The sequence below is a fragment of the Hylobates moloch genome, unplaced genomic scaffold (assembly GCF_009828535.3).
Source record: "Hylobates moloch isolate HMO894 unplaced genomic scaffold, HMol_V3 SCAFFOLD_4, whole genome shotgun sequence".
Taxonomy (NCBI): Eukaryota; Metazoa; Chordata; class Mammalia; order Primates; family Hylobatidae; genus Hylobates; species Hylobates moloch.
In genome coordinates, this window is record NW_026652279.1 from 101,079,407 (window position 1) to 101,096,173 (window position 16,767).

Here is a 16,767-nt window from a genome sequence, read left to right on the forward strand (position 1 = left end):
GCAATTAAAATGTAAATTTGTAAAACAACAACAACAACAAAATAAAGGCTTGTGATACTACCCACCAGAATAGATCAAGCAAAAATTTAGATCCGGTAATTTTTTTTTTTTTTGAGATGGAGTCGTGCTCTGCCGCCCAGGCTGGAGTGCAGTGGCGCAATCTCGGCTCACTGCAACCTCCGCCTCCTGGGTTCACACCATTCTCCTGCCTCAGCCTCCCAAGTAGCTGGGACTACAGGCGCCTGCCACCACGCCTGTCTAATTTTTTGTATTTTTTAGGAGAGATGGGGTTTCACCATGTGAGCCAGGATGGTCTTGATCTCCTGACCTCGTGTGGATCTGGTAATTTTTAAGTCTTAAAAATTCTTTGAACTCAGAACTGTAAATAATGAAGAGATGTCCAAAGCATTGGCAGGCATTGCACAGAAATTGCCTGGCTGCTTGAATTTCAAACCTCTCGCCTTCTCAAGTCAGTGAGCACCAAGCTTTGGGAATGATTCCTAACCCCAGGGAGCCCTCGAAGCAGCTGAGGCCCTGGGCTTTCCCTGGAGATGTTGGTTTCCATTGTTTGTTGTTGTTGTTGTTGTTGTTGTTTGAGACGGAGTCTCACTCTGTCGCCCAGGCTGGAGTGCAGTGGCGCAATCTCGGCTCACTGCAAGCTCCGCCTCCCGGGTTCACGCCATTCTCCTGCCTCAGCCTCTCTGAGTAGCTGGGACTACAGGCGCCCGCCACCACGCCCGGCTAATTTTTTTGTATTTTTAGTAGCGACGGGGTTTCACTGTGGTCTCGATCTCCTGACCTCGTGATCCACCCGCTTCGGCCTCCCAAAGTGCTGGGATTACAAGCGTGAGCCACTGTGCCCAGCTGTTGTTGTTGTTGTTTTAAGATTCCCAGGTGCTTGTAATGTGCAGCCAGGATTGAAAACCTCTGGTTTAGGGGTTAAATAAGGCGGACATCTCAACTGTTTTCATATTGATACTTCACTACTTCTACTACTCCCAGAAATAATCTAGTAACTATTTCCAGTCCAACAATGTAATGGTCTTGAACTGATGCCATTTAAAGTTGTTTTCACCTGGCCTGTAACAGCCACCTTGACTCCTTTCATAGCCTGGGGTTGTGGCTGACTTTTGTGACTTTCCCTGAGTGAAACGGTGTGTGCACTAGAGTTACTGTCTCCTCTCCTCCCTGGCCATTTTGAAATACCTTCCATACAATACATGCCTACTTATTTGCTTTTTCTCCCTTTTCCTTGATCAGGACTTAAGAGTTTTGAAAGTTGATTGAAATAAATATTCTTCAGAACTTGAATCTGGCTGTCAAGAACGTGAGTGAAGCCCCATACAGTGGCTTACACCTGTAGTCCCAGCAGTTTGGGAGGGCAAGGCAGGAGGATCGCTTGAGCCCAGGAGTTCAGACCAGCCTGGGCAACATAGTCACTCTGGCGGGGGCATGTCCTCTGCACCAGCTCCAGGAGGTGATTCTGCCTGTTTTGCTGACTGCGCAGCCTCACAGAGTGGTTGTGTGTTTTTCTAAGCCTAATTGATCAGCCTTCTTGGCGGTTCTGTGAGCTGCTTTTTCAGTCCATTCCTTTTCTTAAATTGGCCTTCCGTGTTTGCAAGAAGAATCCCAACCACTATGACTCTTATTCTAATTAAAATAAAATTCAAACTCCTGTCATGGCCTCAGATAGGTGACCTGGCCCCTGCCCACATCTCTGGCCTTTCTGTCCTTTGTCCTCCCTGCTCCAGCCCCTGGCCTGGCTTTTTTTTTTTTTTTTCTTTTTTTAGACAAAGTCTCACTCTGTCCCCCAGGCTGGAGTGCAATGGCGCAATCTCGGCTCACTGCAACCTCTGCCTCCCGGGTTCAAGCGATTCTCCTGCCTCAGCGTCCTGTGCAGCTGGGATTACAGGTGCCTGCCACCACGCCTGGCTAATTTTTTTGATATTTTTAGTAGAGACGGGGTTTCACCATGTTGGCCAGGCTGGTCTCGAACTCCTGACCTCAGGTGATCCGCCCGCCTCGGCCTCCCAAAGTGTTGGGATTACAGCCGTAAGCCACTGCGAGCGGCTGGCCTGGCTTTCTTTCATTCTCCCTACATGAAGCCTGGGCCATCTCTCAGCCCCTTCCCAGAGCTCACCTTCTGCCTGCAAGCCCCGTCTCCCAAATCTCCAGGCTGTCTCCTCTCATTTGGCATCACTTCAGAGCCCTGTGTGTTTCTCTTTCTCTTTCTCTTTTTTTTTTTGAGACAGGGTCTTGTTCTGTCACATAGGCTGGAGCGCAGTGGCACAATCATAGCTCACTGCAGCCTTGACCTCCTGGGCTCAAGTGATCCTCCTACATTAGCTTCCCAAGTAGCTGGGACCACCAGTGCACACTACCATATCCAGTTAATTTTAAAATTTTTTGTAGAGATAGGGTCTTACTATGTTGTCCAGACTGATCTTGAAGTCCTGGGCTCAAACAATCCTTCTGACTCAGCCTCCCAAAGTGCTGGAGTTATAGGCACGAGTTTCCAGTTTATTTGGGTAAATACCAAGGAGCATGATTGCTGAATTGTATGATAATAGTATGTTTAGTTCTGTAAGAAACTGCCAAACTATCTTTCAAAGTGGCTGTACCATTTTGCATTTCCACCAGCAATGAATGAAATTTCCTGTCGTTCTACATCCTCAGCATTTGGTGTTGTGAATGTTTTTTATTTAGCTGCGTAAACAATCATGTCACCTGCAAACTACAACAGTTCTTTTTTTTTTTTTTTTAAAACTAGTTTATATAAATAGAGACAGGGTTTTGCTACGCTGCCCAGGCTAGTCTCAAACTACTGGGCTCAAGTGATCTGCCTGCCTCAGCCTCCCAAATTTCTGGGATTACAGGCATAAGCCACCAAGCCCAGCCAGTACAACAGTTTTAATTCTTCCTTCCCAATCTGTCTACCTTTACTTTTCTTTTCTTGTCTTGCATTAGCTAGGACTTCTAATACGATTTTAAACAGCAGTAGTGAGAAGGGACATCCTTTCCTTGTTCCTCATCTTAGGGGGAGGATTAATTTCTTACCATTAAGAATGATGTTAGCTGTAGGCTTTTTGTAGATGTTTTTTATCTAGTGGAGGAAGTTCCTCTCTATTCCTAGTTTGCTGACAGTTTTTTATCATGAATGGGTGTTTGATTTTGTCAAATGCTTTTTTTTTGCATTATTGATATGATTTTTTTTCTTCTTTATTATTCTTCTTATTTTTTTGAGATGTAGTCTCGCTCTGTTGCCCAGGCTGGAGTGAGTGCAGTGGCGTGATCTTGGCTCACTGCAACCTCCGCCTCCCAGGTTCGGGTGATTCTTCTGCCTCAGCCTCTTGAGTAGCTGGGATTACAGGCATGTACCACCACACCCAGCTAAATTTTGTATTTTTAGTAGAGATGGGGTTTCACTATCTTGCCCAGGCTGATCTTGAACTCATGACCTCGTGATCCTGGTGCCTTGGCCTCCCAAAGTACTGGGATTACAGGCATGAGCCACTGTGCCCAGCCGATTTTTCTTCTTTAGCTTGTTGATATGATGGGTCACGTCACATTAACTGATTTTTTTTTTTTTTCTGGACTGTGTGTCATTTGTCGCCTTTTATTTTATTTATTTATTTATTTTTGAGATGGAGTCTTGCTCTGTTGCCCAGGCTGGAGTGCAGTGGCCCAACCTTGGCTCACTGCAACCTCCGCCTCCTGGGTTCAAGCGATTCTCCTGCCTCAGCCTCCTGAGTAGCTGGGATTACAGGCACGTGCCACCACACCTGGCTAATTTTTGTATTTTTAGTGGAGATTGGGTTTTTGTATTTTGTTTTGTATTTTTAGTAGAAACAGGGTTTCACCATGTTGATCAGGCTGGTCTCGAACTCCTGACCTTGTGATCCGCCTGCCTCAGCTTCCCAAAGTGCTGGGATTATAGGCATGAGCCACCACGCGTGGCCACATTAACTGATTTTTAAATATTGAGCCAGCCTTGCATACCTGGGATAAATCCCACTTGGTTATGGTTTTTTTATACAACATTGTTGGATACAATTTGCTTATATTTGTTGAGGATTTTTGCTTCTGTGTTCATGAGAGATATTGATCTATCTGTAGTTTACTTTTTTTTTTTTTTAGCGAGGATCTCATCTTGTTACCCAAGCTGGAGTGCAGTGGTGCAATCCTGGCTCACAGCAGCTTCAGTCTCCTAGACTTAAGTGATCCTCCCACCTGAGCCCCCCAAGGAGCGGGGACTATAGACATGCACCACCACGCCTGGCTACTTTTTCATATTTTTTTAGAGATGGGGTTTTGCCATGTTGACAAGGCTGGTCTCGAACTCCTGACCTCAAGTGATCTGCCCACCTTGACCTCCCAAAGTGCTGGCATTACATGTGTGAGCCACTGCGCCTGGCCCTAAAATGTCTTTAACCATGTAACACATATTTTAATACCAGGTATACATTTATTTGGGAGCAGTGGCTCACTTGTGTAATCCCAGCACTTTAGGAGGACTCTACAGCTTGCCTCTGGTAAATATGTTGCTGACACTCTGCAGACTCTTGAGGAAGTAGATGTCTGTTTGAAAACCATTTTCCATCTAATCATTCAAATGCTTAAATTAGGGAGTAAAATGAGAGACAGTTCAACTCTCTGAAAACACAATGCCACCCCTTATTCTGTTCCACTGGCTTAAAAGTAAGTGGGTTTCCAAATCCTACACCTCAAAGTCTAATTGGTGGGAACAGCCTAGTAATTTATCCAACTGTTCATTGATATAATTCAATAGGCATTAACTGAGCACTAGCTATGTGCTAGGTAGGCTCTGTGGACTGGGCTAGGAGCTGGGGATGCAGAGGTAAGATAGAGCCTCTGCCCTCAGGGAGTTTACATTCTATAAAGAGAGGGTGACATAAGTCACATAAATCAGAAACGAGAGATGCTATGAGAAATAAACGAGCGATTGCTGATGGAGGAGGGAGGTAGAGAGAACTCTACATTACTAAAGCTGAGAAAGGCCTCTCTGAGATTAATTTGATAATAGACTGAGTGAGGACTGAGGATGGGACAAGGGTGTGGGGGAAGATTGTCTCAGGTAGAGGAAGCAGCAAGTGTTAACAGTCCTGGGCTGGTAGGGAAGGCCCACAGGGCTGCAGAGCAGCGAATTAGGAGGATGGCGGGAGAGGAGGGCGGAGGAGTCATCAGTACCTTAGTATGGAAGTCAGCTTTTGTTCCAAAGTACAATGGATACTTTGAAGGTTTTTAATCAAGGGATTACGACTTTTAAAACACTACCCCTCTGGCTATAGTGTGAAGAATGCCAGTAGGGGTGACACAGCAAGACCAGTTAGGAGGATCAGGACTGATTCATGGCAGCATTGCCTGTAGTGCTGATGCCAAACAGGCACTTGAGCTCATTTGTAAAAATACAGAGTTCTGGCCAGGCGTGGTGGCTCATGCCTGTAATCCCAGTGAGAAGTGAAGCCAGCTGGACTTCCTGGGTGGAGTGGGAACTTGGACAACTTTTCTGTCTTACAAGAGGATTGTAAAATGCACCAATCAGCACTCTGTAGCTAGCTAGAGGTTTGTAAAATGCACCAATCAGCGCTCTGTAGCTAGCTAGAGGTTTGTAAAATGCACCAATCAGCGCTCTGTAAAAACGTACCAACCAGTGCTCTGTAGCTAGCTAGAGGTTTGTAAAATGGACCAATCAGTGCTCTGTAAAATGGACCAATCAGCACTCTGGAAAATGGACCAATCAGCAGGACATGGGTGGGGACAAATAAGGTAATAAAAGCTGGCCAACCCACTCCCCCTCCTTGGACCCCTGCTTACCCAGCAGTTGCAATCAGCTCCAGTCTTCTTCTGGACTGTGGAGTCTTTGCTCTTTCACGCTTCCAAATAAATTTTGCTGTTGCCCACTTATCGGGTCCATGTCGTCGTTAAGAGCATGACACCATGCCATCTTTAAGAGCTGTAACACGTGGGGCTGGGCGCGGTGGCTCACGCTTGTAATCCCAGCACTTTGGGAGGCCAAGGCGGGCGGATCACGAGGTCAGGAGATCGAAACCACGGTGAAACCCCGTCTCTACTAAAAATACAAAAAAATTAGCTGGGCGTGGTGGTGGGCGCCTGTAGTCCCAGCTACTGGGAGAGGCTGAGGCAGGAGAATGGGGTGAACCCGGAAGGCGGAGCTTGCAGCGAGCCGAGATTGAGCCACTGCACTCCAGCCTGCGTGACACAGCGAGACTCCGTCTCAAAAAAAGAGCTGTAACACTCACGGTGCCATATTTAAGAGCCGTAACACTCACTGCAAGGGTCCCTGGCTCCATTCTTGAAGTCAGAGAGACCATGAACCCACCAGACACCAGCACTTTGGGAACCCTTGGAGGCCAAGGCAGGTGGATCACTTGAGGTCAGGAGTGCTGAGACCAGCCTGATCAATATAGTGAAACTCCGTCTCTACTGACAATACAAAAATTAACTGGGTGTCGTGGTGTGAACACGTAATCCCACCTACTTGGAAAGGGAGACAGGACAATTGCTTAAACCCAGGAGGAAGAGGGCAAAGTGAGCGGATATCGTGCCATTGCACTCCAGTCTGGGAGACAGAGGGAGACTCTGTCCCCCCGCCCCCCCCCCAAAAAAAAGTTCTTAGGATAGCAGAAAGTAACCACGTGGGCTTGGTGGCTTATGCTTGTAATCCTAGGATTTTGTGAGGCAGAGGTAGGAGAATCACCTGAGGCCAAGAGCTCAAGAGCATTCTGGGCAACATAGCAAGACTCAACCTCTACAGTAAAGTATTAAAAAATGAGTTGGATGTGGTGGTTCATGCCTGTAGTACAAGCTGCTCAGAAAGCTGAGGAGGGAGGATCCCTTGAGCCCAGGAGTTGGAGGCTGCAATGCGTTATGATCATGCCACTGCCCTCCAGCCTGGGCGCCAGAGTGAGACTCTCTGTCTTAAAAAAAAAAAAAAAAAAGGGCCAGGCGAGGTGGCTCACGCCTGTAATCCCAGCACTCTGGGAGGTGAAGGTGGCCGGATCACCTGAGGTCAGGAATTTGAGACCAGCCTAGCCAACATGGCGAAACTCTGTCTCTACTAAAAATTATAAAAATTAGCCAAGTGTGGTGGCATGTGCCTGTAATCCCAGCCGCTCGGGAGGCTGAGGCAGGAGAATCGCTTGAAGTGTGGAGGCGAAGGTTGCAGTGAGCCAAGGTGGCCACTGCACTCCAGCCTGCGCAAGAGAGAGAGACTCTGTCTCAAAAACCAAAAAGAAAAGAAATGTATAGTCTGAGTAATAATTGTACTACCTGTAAGCTTAATTCTTCTAGGATTGTTATGGAAATTTATATATATTTTTGACTCCTTTTTTGAGACAGGATCTCACTCTGTTGTCTAAGCAGCAGAGCTGTACAGTTACACAATCATGGCTCACTGCAGCCTTGACCTCCTGGGCTCATACAAACTTCCCACCTCCAGCTTCCTGAGTACCTGGGACTACAGGCACGTGCCACCACAGCTAATTTTTTTTTTTTTTTTTAAGAGACAGGGGTTTTGATAATGTTGCCCAGGCTGGTCTTGAACTCCTGGACTCAAGCGATATTCCTGCCTCAGCCTCCCAAAGTGCTGGGATTACAGGTGTGAGCCTTTGCGCCCAGTCTTTACTCTTGGTAACAAGTAGATGCATTACTGAGACTGTTCACATACACCCCTTTGTAAAACACAGCCCAGTAAATATTGTGCTTATGAATGCTGTACCCCTTGTCGCCTACAGATGCACCTGAAGGAAAGAGTGTCATGTGAGGAATTTGAAAAGCATTAATAATCTCCCTAGAGATTCAAATTTATAATCCACAACTTTTATAAAGAACCAGAAAGTTCTATGAATAATACATTTCATTAAATCTTCTCCAGAAGCACATTTTGTATAGTGTTCACTTATTTCCCTGCTATTAGAAGGTCATTCTTCTTCATATTAACAGCAGAGAATGCCATAGAGTTGCAGTGATTGACTGAGGCATATTCTTTAGAACTCCTCATTACATATTTCTGATTTTAATTCGGAGAATCTGCCTTTTCCTAGATTCATAATGCTAGGACACACAAAAGAGAGAGAGTAGAAAAAGAAGAGTGGAGAGTCTGATGACTTATTTTTTACACACTTCGGATGTTCACTTTTTTTAATTTTTAAAATTGTGATAAAATTTATGTAACGTGTTATTTTAACAATTTTTTGGTGTACAATTCAGTGACTTTAATTATGTTCACTATGACTGCCTGCCCGCCCGCTTTCTTTCCTTTCTTTCCCTCCCTCCCTCCCTCCCCCTCTCTCTCTCTCTCTTTCTTTTCTTTCTTTCTTTCTTTCCTCTGTGGCCCAGGCTGGACTAAACTCGGCTCGCTGCAGACTCCCTGCGTCTGGCTCCCGTGATTCTCCTGCCCTGGCCTGCGGGCTGCCTGGGATTGCCGCCGCGCGCCACCACTCCTCCCTGGTTTTTCTCCTTTGGCTGGAGGCGCGGTTTCGCCATGTCGGCCAGGCTGGTCTCCAGCTCCTGACCTCCAGTGCTCTGCCTGCCTCCGCCTCCCGAGGTGCTGGGACTGCAGACGGAGGCTCGCTCATTCGGTGCTCGGTGTTGCCCGGGCTGGAGTGCGGTGGCGTGGTCTTGGCTCGCTGCAGCCTCCGCCTCCCAGCCGCCTGCCTTGGTCTCCCAGGGTGCTGGGATTGCAGCCTCTGCCCGGCCGCCGCCCCGTCTGGGAAGTGGGGAGCGTCTCCGCCTGGCCGCCCATCGTCTGGGTTATGAGGAGCTCCTCTGCCCGGCCGCCCCATCTGGGAGGTGAGGAGCGCCTCTGCCCGGCCGCCACCCCGTCTAGGAAGTGAGGAACGTCTCTGCCCGGCTGCCCATCGTCTGGAATGTGAGGAGCGCCTCTGCCCGGCCGCCCATCGTCTGGGATGTGAGGAGCGACTCTGCCCGGCTGCCCCGTCTGGGAAGTGAGGAGCGCCTCTGCCCAGCCATCCCGTCTGGGAAGTGAGGAGCGCCTCTGCCCGGCCGCCCCTTCTGGGATGTGAGTGAGGGGCGCCTCTGCCCGGCCGCCCCTCCTGGGATGTGAGGGGTGCCTCTGCCCGGCCGCCCCGTCTGGGAAGTGAGGAGCACCTCTGCCTGGCCGCCCCGTCTGGGATGTGGGGAGCGCCTCTGCCCGGCCACCCCGTCTGGGAGGTCTACCACAGAGGCCAGAAGCCATGTGGGGGCTGGATGTGGTGGCTCACGCCTGTAGTCCCAGTACTCTGGGAGGCCGAGGCGGGTTGATCACTTGAGGCTAGGAGCTCGAGACCAGCCTGGCCAACATGGCGAAACATATGAAAAATACAACTGTCAAACCAACCAACGAACCAAGCGACAACAAAACAGGTCTACTCTGGAGTCATACTCTAATTTTTTCTATTTTCCTCCCTTTCTGATCCTTTATCCCACTTTCTTTTTCTTCCTCTTCCTTCTCCTTCTTCTTTGTCAAATAGAGGATTGAGTTATTATCATTGATCCATACAAAGTCCCTCTCTCATTTATTTTCTTTAATTCCCACCCCCCATTTCTATTCTCTGTCTTCCCACGTGCAACCTTCCTAATATGTTTGATATGCATCTTTTTGTTCGTATGTACTTTTAGAAAATGTTTATTGTTTTGTGTGCAAAAAAAAAAAATTATGTTCACTATGTTGTGCAACCATCCCCACCATCCATATCCAGAATTTTTGCATCATCTCAAACAGAAACTCTGTACCCATTAAGCAATAACTTCCCACTCCCCACATACCCACCAGCCCCTGGCAGCCTCTCTTTTACTTTCTGCCTATGAATTTCCCTGTTCATTCTATGTGCCTCTTATAGATGAAGTCATACAATGTTTGTTCTTTTGTGTCTGGCTTATTTCACTTAGCATAATGTTTTCTAGGTTCACCCACGTTGTAACGTGTCAGGATTTTATTCCTTTTGAAAGCTGAATATTCCATTCTATGTATATCTTTCCATCTGTTGATGGACATTCAGATTGTTTCTACCTTTTGGCTACTGTGAATAATACTGCTATGAACACTGGTGCACAAATACCTGAGTCCCTGCTTTCAATTCCCTTGGGTATATTACTTAGAAGTGTAATACTTGTCCATGTAAATTCTAAAAAGAAATAAAGGAAAGATGCATACCCTTAAATATTACAATTTTAGGAGCAATTCAGAGCTGGTTTTACAAGTCCATGTAGGTAGAATGAGGGCTGCTGAAGGCTTCTACTGCCTCAAGATGTCGGAAAGTTTCATTTTGATGAGAGCTGGTTATTTCGAAAGGTCCCAAAATGAGAGCTTATATCTAAGAAACGAACCCTCCCCATTATCACCAATAAAAGGTTGTGAAGTTCTTCATTTTCATAGTTTCAATGTTTTCCCTTTAATGGATTGATTAGAGTGCCCTCATGTGTCTGCATTTTTATATTATGGAGGTTTTGAAAAAGATACAATACTAGAATCATCCTAGAATTCTTCCTTATTCAGAAAAATAAAATTTTTAAAAAGGATATACTAGAATCATAGAACTGGGGAGAAAATTTAAATATCTTTTTGAAAAAACAAATATTGCCTGCATGCAATTCTGCATGCATGCCTATTCTAGGCACAATGAAAAAATAAATTTTTTATGGCTGGGTGTGCTTAGTCACGCTTGTAATCTCAGCACTTTGGGAGGCCAAGGTGGTGAATTGCTTGAGGGCAGGAATTTTTTTTTTTTTTTTAGACGGATTCTCACCCAGGTTCACGCCGTTCTCCTGCCTAAGCCTCCCGAGTAGCTGGGACTATAAGTGCCCACCACCACGCCTGGCTAATTTTTTGTATTTTTAGTAGAGACGGGGTTTCACTGTGTTAGCCAAGATGGTCTCGATCTCCTGACCTTGTGATCCGCCTGCCTCGGCCTCCCAAAGTGCTGGGCTTACAGGCGTGAGCCACCACACCCTGCCGAGCCCAGGAGTTTGAGACATACAGGGGTAACATGGCAAAACCCCATTTCTACAAAAAATTAGCCGGGCATGGTGGTGCGGCCTGTGGTCCCAGCCACATGGGAGGCTGAAGTGGGAGGATTGCTTGAGTCCAGGAGGCAGAGGCTGCAGTGAGCTGAGATCGAGATTATGCCAATGCATTCCAGCCTGGGCAGCTGAGCCAGACCCTGTCTCAAAAGTAAGTAAATAACTATTTTAAAAGAGTAATCTAAATCACACATACAAAAGAGTTTCTAAGATGTACAGCTACAATGTAAAGAATAAAAAACACACTCCTCCCAGTGAGAAAGAGTATATTACCAGTATCTTAGAAGCTGTGGATGCCCTTCATAAATTGCATCACCCAAGCTTACCCTCAGAGTTAACACTAAACTGAATTTAGTATTTATTTCCCCCGCTTCTCTTTATAGTTTTACTACTCATGTTTGTTTCCCTAAACAGTATTTTTAGGTGAGGGGCTCCTATTTCCCCCTCTAAATTGAATAAACTGCATAAATTGAATCCTATCGTATGTGTTCTGTGACTTGCTTTTTCTACTTTTTAAAAAAAGTAGGCCAGGCGCGGTGACTCATGCCTGTAATCCCAGCCAGCACTTTGGGAGGCTCAGGTGAGCAGATCACGAGGTCAGGAGATTGAGACCATCCTGGCCGACATGGTGAAACCCCATCTCTACTAAAAATACACAAATTAGCTGGGCATGTATCAGGGGAAAATTCAGCCAGATATCGGGCGAAATTCACCCCCGATATTTCACGTAGGTTCTTTTCTATTTTCCCTAAGTGTCGGCCAGTCTGAGAAATAAAGGGACACAGTACAAAACAGAGAAATTTTAAAGCTGGGCATCCGGGGGAGACATCACATGTCGGCAGCTTCCGTGATGCCCCCTGAGCCACAAAACCAGCAAGTTTTTATTAGTGATTTTCAAAAGGGGAGGGAGTGTACGAATAGGGTGTGGGTCACAGAGATCACGTGCTTCACAAGGTAATAAGATATCACAAGGCAAATGGAGGCAGGGCTAGATCACAGGACCACGGCGAAATTAAATTGCGAATGAAGTTTCAGGCACGCGTTGTCCTTGATAACATCTTATCAGGAGACAGGGTTTGAGAGCTGACAACCGGTCTGACCAAAATTTATTAGGCGGGAATTTCCTCCTCCTAATAAGCCTGGGAGCGCTACAGGAGACTGGGGCTTATTTTATCCCTACAGCTTGACCATAAAAGATGGCCGCCCCCCAAAGCGGCCATTTTAGAGGCCTACCCTCAGGGATGCATTCCCCTTCTCAGGATGTTCCTTGCTGAGAAAAAGAATTCAGCGATATTTCTCCCATTTGCTTTTGAAAGAAGAGAAATATGGCTCTGTTCCACCCGGCTCACCGGCAGTCAGTTTAAGGTTATCTCTCTTGTTCCCTGAATATTGCTGTTATCCTGTTCTTTTTTCAAGGTGCCCAGATTTCAGATTTTTCAAACACACATGCTCTACAAACAATTTGTGCAGTTAACGCAATCATCACAGGGTCCTGAGGTGACATACATCCTCCTCAGTTTACGAAGATGATGGGATTAAGAGATTAAAGGCAGGCATAGGAAATCACAAGGGTATTGATTGGGGAAGTGGTAAGTGTCCATGAAATCTTCACAATTTATGTTCAGAGATTGCAGTAAAGACAGGCGTAAGAACTTATAAAAGTATTAATTTGGGGAACTAATAAATGTTCATGAAACCTTCACAATCCACGTTCTTCTGCCATGGCTTCAGCCGGTCCCTCCATTCAGGGTTCCTGACTTCCTACAACAGGCATGGTGGTGCGTGCCTGTAATCCCAGCTACTCAGGAGGCTGAGGCAGGAGAATTTCTTGAACCTGGAAGGCAGAGATTGCAGGGAGCCAAAATCGCACCACTGTGCTCCAGCCTGGCAACAGAGTGAGATGCCATCTCAAAAAAATAAAAAATAAATAAAAATCATAAAAAAACTTTAAAAAAGAGTACTGATTCATTTATTTACTTTCAAGTCTTTATAATATTCCATTTTACGAATATACTCTAGGTAGGCAGTTGAATTGTTTCTAGTTATTATGAATAAACACATTATAATATTATTTAAACTGCTGCCTTGTGCTCATGGTCAACAGTTTTTCTGAGTTACACATAAGGCATAGAATAGCTGAGTCTTTTTTTTGTTTTGAGACGGAGTTTCGCTCTCGTTGCCCAGGCTGGAGTGCAATGGTGCAATCTGGGCTCACTGCAACCTCCACCTCCCAGATTCAAGCGATTCTCCTGCCTCAGCCTCCCAAGTAGCTGGGATTACAGGCATGCACCACCATGCCTGGCTAATTTTGTATTTTTAGTAGAGATGGGGTTTCTCAATGTTGGTCAGGCTGGTCTTGAACTCCCAACCTCAGGTGATCTGCCCACCTTGGCCTCCCAGAGTGTTGGGATTACAGGCGTGAGCCACTGCGCCCAGCCAGAATAGCTGAGTCTTAAGGTGTACACATATTGAATCTTTCTAGGTGATGCCAATCAGTTTTCTTTTTTTGTTTGTTTGTTTTTTTGAGATGGAGTCTTGCTCTGTTGCCCAGGCTGGAGTGCAGTGGCGCCATCTCGGCTCACTGCAAGCTCCTCCTGGGTTCACGCCATTCTCCTGCCTCAGCCTCCTGAGTAGCTGGGACTACAGGTGCCCGGCACCATGCCCGGCTAATTTTTTGTATTTTTAGTAGAGATGGGGTTTCACCGTGTTAGCCAGGATGGTCTCGATCTCCTGACCTTGTGATCCACCCGCCTCGGCCTCCCAAGGTGCTGGGATTACAGGAGTGAGCCACCGCGTCCGGCCCTGCCAATCAGTTTTCTAAAGTGGATGAGAGCAATCTATAAGAATTCCCTTTTCTCCATATCCTTGTGAGCACTTAATTGTCAGACTTTCACATTTTGGTTAATCTAGTAGAGTGAAATGTTATCTGTGTTTAACTTTGCATTTTTATGACTATTCTTGAGGTCGGGTATCTTCATATGTTTACCTTCATTTAATCTTCCATGAAATGCCCATTATTTTTTGTTTTGTTTTGTTTTGAGACGGTGTATGGCTCTGTTGCTAAGGCTGGAGTGCAGTGGCAGATCTCGGCTCACTGCAACCTCCGCTTCCCGGGTTCAAGCGATTCTTCTGCCTCAGCCTCCAGAGTAGCTGATATTACAGGCACCTGCCACCACGCCCAGCTAATTTTTGTATTTTTAGTAGAGAGGATTTCACCATGCTGGCCAGGCTGGTCTCGAACTCCTGACCTCAAGCTGTCCACCCATCTCAGCCTCCCAAAGTGCTGAGATTACAGGCGTCAGCCACTGCGCCTGGCCCATCCATGTCTTTTGTCATTTTTTCTATTGAATTATGTATTTTTAAAATAGCAAGGTATAGCATTAGTACAGAGGGGTGCATAAAAATATAAATGGGATTGGGCACAGTGGCTCTTGCCTGTAATCCCAGCAGTTTGGGAGGCTGAAGAGGGTGGATAGCTTGAGGTCAGGAGTTTGAGACCAGCCTGGCCAAAATGGAGAAGTCCTATCTCTACAAAAATTAGCCCAGCATGGTGGCTTGCGCCTGTGTTCCCGGCTACACGGTCCCAGCTACCCAGGAGGCTGAGGTGGGAGGATTGCTGGAGACAGGAAGTCAAGGCTGCAGTGAGTCATGATTCCATCACTGGACTCCAGCCTGGGTGACAAAGCAAGACCATCTCAATAATAATAACATAAATGTACTCTTTAAAGAGTAATTTTAATTCAGGCTGGCCTTGGTGGCTCATGCCTGTAATCCCAGCACTTTGGGAGGCTGAGGCAGGTGGATCACAAGGTTAGGAGTTCAATACCAGCCTGGCCAACATGGTGAAACCCCGTCTCTACTAAAAATTCAAAAAAAATAGCTGGGCATGGTGGCGGGTGCCTGTAATCCCAGCTACTGGGGAGGCTGACGCAGAGAATTGCTTGAACCCGTGAGACAGAGGTTGCAGTGAGCCAAGATTGTGCCACTGCACTGCACTCTAGCCTGGTGACAGAGCGAGACTCTGTCTAAAAAAAAAAAAAAGTAATTTTAATTAAAACAGCTATGTAACCACCACCTAGGTTAAAAAAAAATGGAATGTTGCCAACACTCTAGAAGGATTCCATTTGCCCCTCCCTTATTACAATTCCCTTCTATACTCAGAGGTCATTACTACTCAGACTTTTCTGGTAATTATAATTACTTCTCCATTTTCTTTATAATTTTGTTAACTGGGAGTTCTCTTGAACAATATATTTTAGTATTGCCTGCTTTTGAATGTTTTGAAAATGAATTCATACAGTAAAAACGTTTTTGTCTTTGGTTTCTTATATTCACCATCATGTTTGTGAGATTCACATTGTTTCATATGACTGTAGATTGTAAATTTGTGTTGCTTTATAGTATCCCATTGTTGATTGGTAGTTTTACTGCTGTCTAGTACACCACAATTCACTGAACTGTCCTACTGTTGATGGACACTTGGGCTGTTTCCAGCTTTTTGTTCTCATGAACAATATAGCTAAGAACATTCTTGTAATGTCTCTGGATACACTTGAGCAAGATTTTCTCTAGGGTAAGTACTACTTTCTAAAACAGGTGTTCCAGTTTACATTCTTACCAGCAGTATATGAGAATTCCCAGTAGCCTACAAACACTTGCTACTGTCAGAGTGCCTAGATTTTTTGTTTGCTTTAAGATGGAGTTTCGGAGTTTTGCTCTTGTTGGCCAGACTGGAGTACAATGGCGTGATCTTGGCTCACTGCAGCCTCCGCCTCCCGGTTCAAGTGATTCTCCTGCCTCAGCCTCCCAAGTAGCTGGGATTACAGGCTTGTGACACCACGAGTGGCTAATTTTGTATTTTTAGTAGAGACGGGGCTTCACCATGTTGGTTAGGCTGGTCTCGAACTCCTGACTTCAAGTGATCCACCCGTCTTGACCTCCCAAAGTGCTGGGATTACTGGGGTGAGCCACCACGACCGGCCGTATTTTTTTTTTTTTTTTTTGAGACGGAGTCTCACTCTGTCATCTAGGTTGCTGGACTGCAGTGGCACGATCTCCACTCACTGTAACCTATAACCTCCGCCTCCCAGATTCAAGCAATTCTTCTGCCTCTGCCTTCCCAGTAGCTGGGATCACAGGCGCCTGCCACCACTCTTGGCTAATTTTTTTTTTTTTGTATTTTTAGTGGAGACGGAGTCTCATCGTGTTGGCCAGGCTTGTCTCAAACTCCTGACCTCAAGTCGGGAGTCAGGAGGTCAAATAATCCGCCTGACTCGGCCTCCCAAAATGATGGAATTACAGGCGTGAGCCACCACCACGTCCGGCCAGAGTTCCTAATTTTTGCCAATCTAGTGGGTGTGACTTAAAAACCAATCAACTGAAACTAATTGTGGTTTTAATGCATTGCCCTGATTCGTAATGCGCTTGCGCACCTTACATGTTTGTTGACTATCTGGATTTTGTCATTGCCAAAGCACCTGTTCAGTAATTTTATCCATTTTTCGATTGGGTTGTCTGTTTAGATCCTATACATTCTGGATGACTGCCTTTGTCAATCATATGTGTAACAAATTTCTCCTACTGTGTGGCTTCTCTCTTATGATGTATTTTTTTTTCCCACTCTTCAGTCGTAAGATGGTATCACTTGTAAGTTCAGTCATATACTTGGCATTTTGGGTTCATCATGGAGTTATGTATTTTGAAGGT

At 46.0% G+C, this 16,767-nt stretch overlaps 1 non-coding gene across 1 annotated transcript; it reads right to left on the reverse strand.

The window, feature by feature from the left end:
- Positions 1-16,679: 16,679 nt before the first annotated feature.
- On the reverse strand, positions 16,680-16,751 carry LOC116467678 (small nucleolar RNA SNORD27). The gene has a single exon (XR_004247884.1). It is a non-coding gene; the product is annotated as a small nucleolar RNA SNORD27 (small nucleolar RNA).
- Positions 16,752-16,767: the final 16 nt, after the last annotated feature.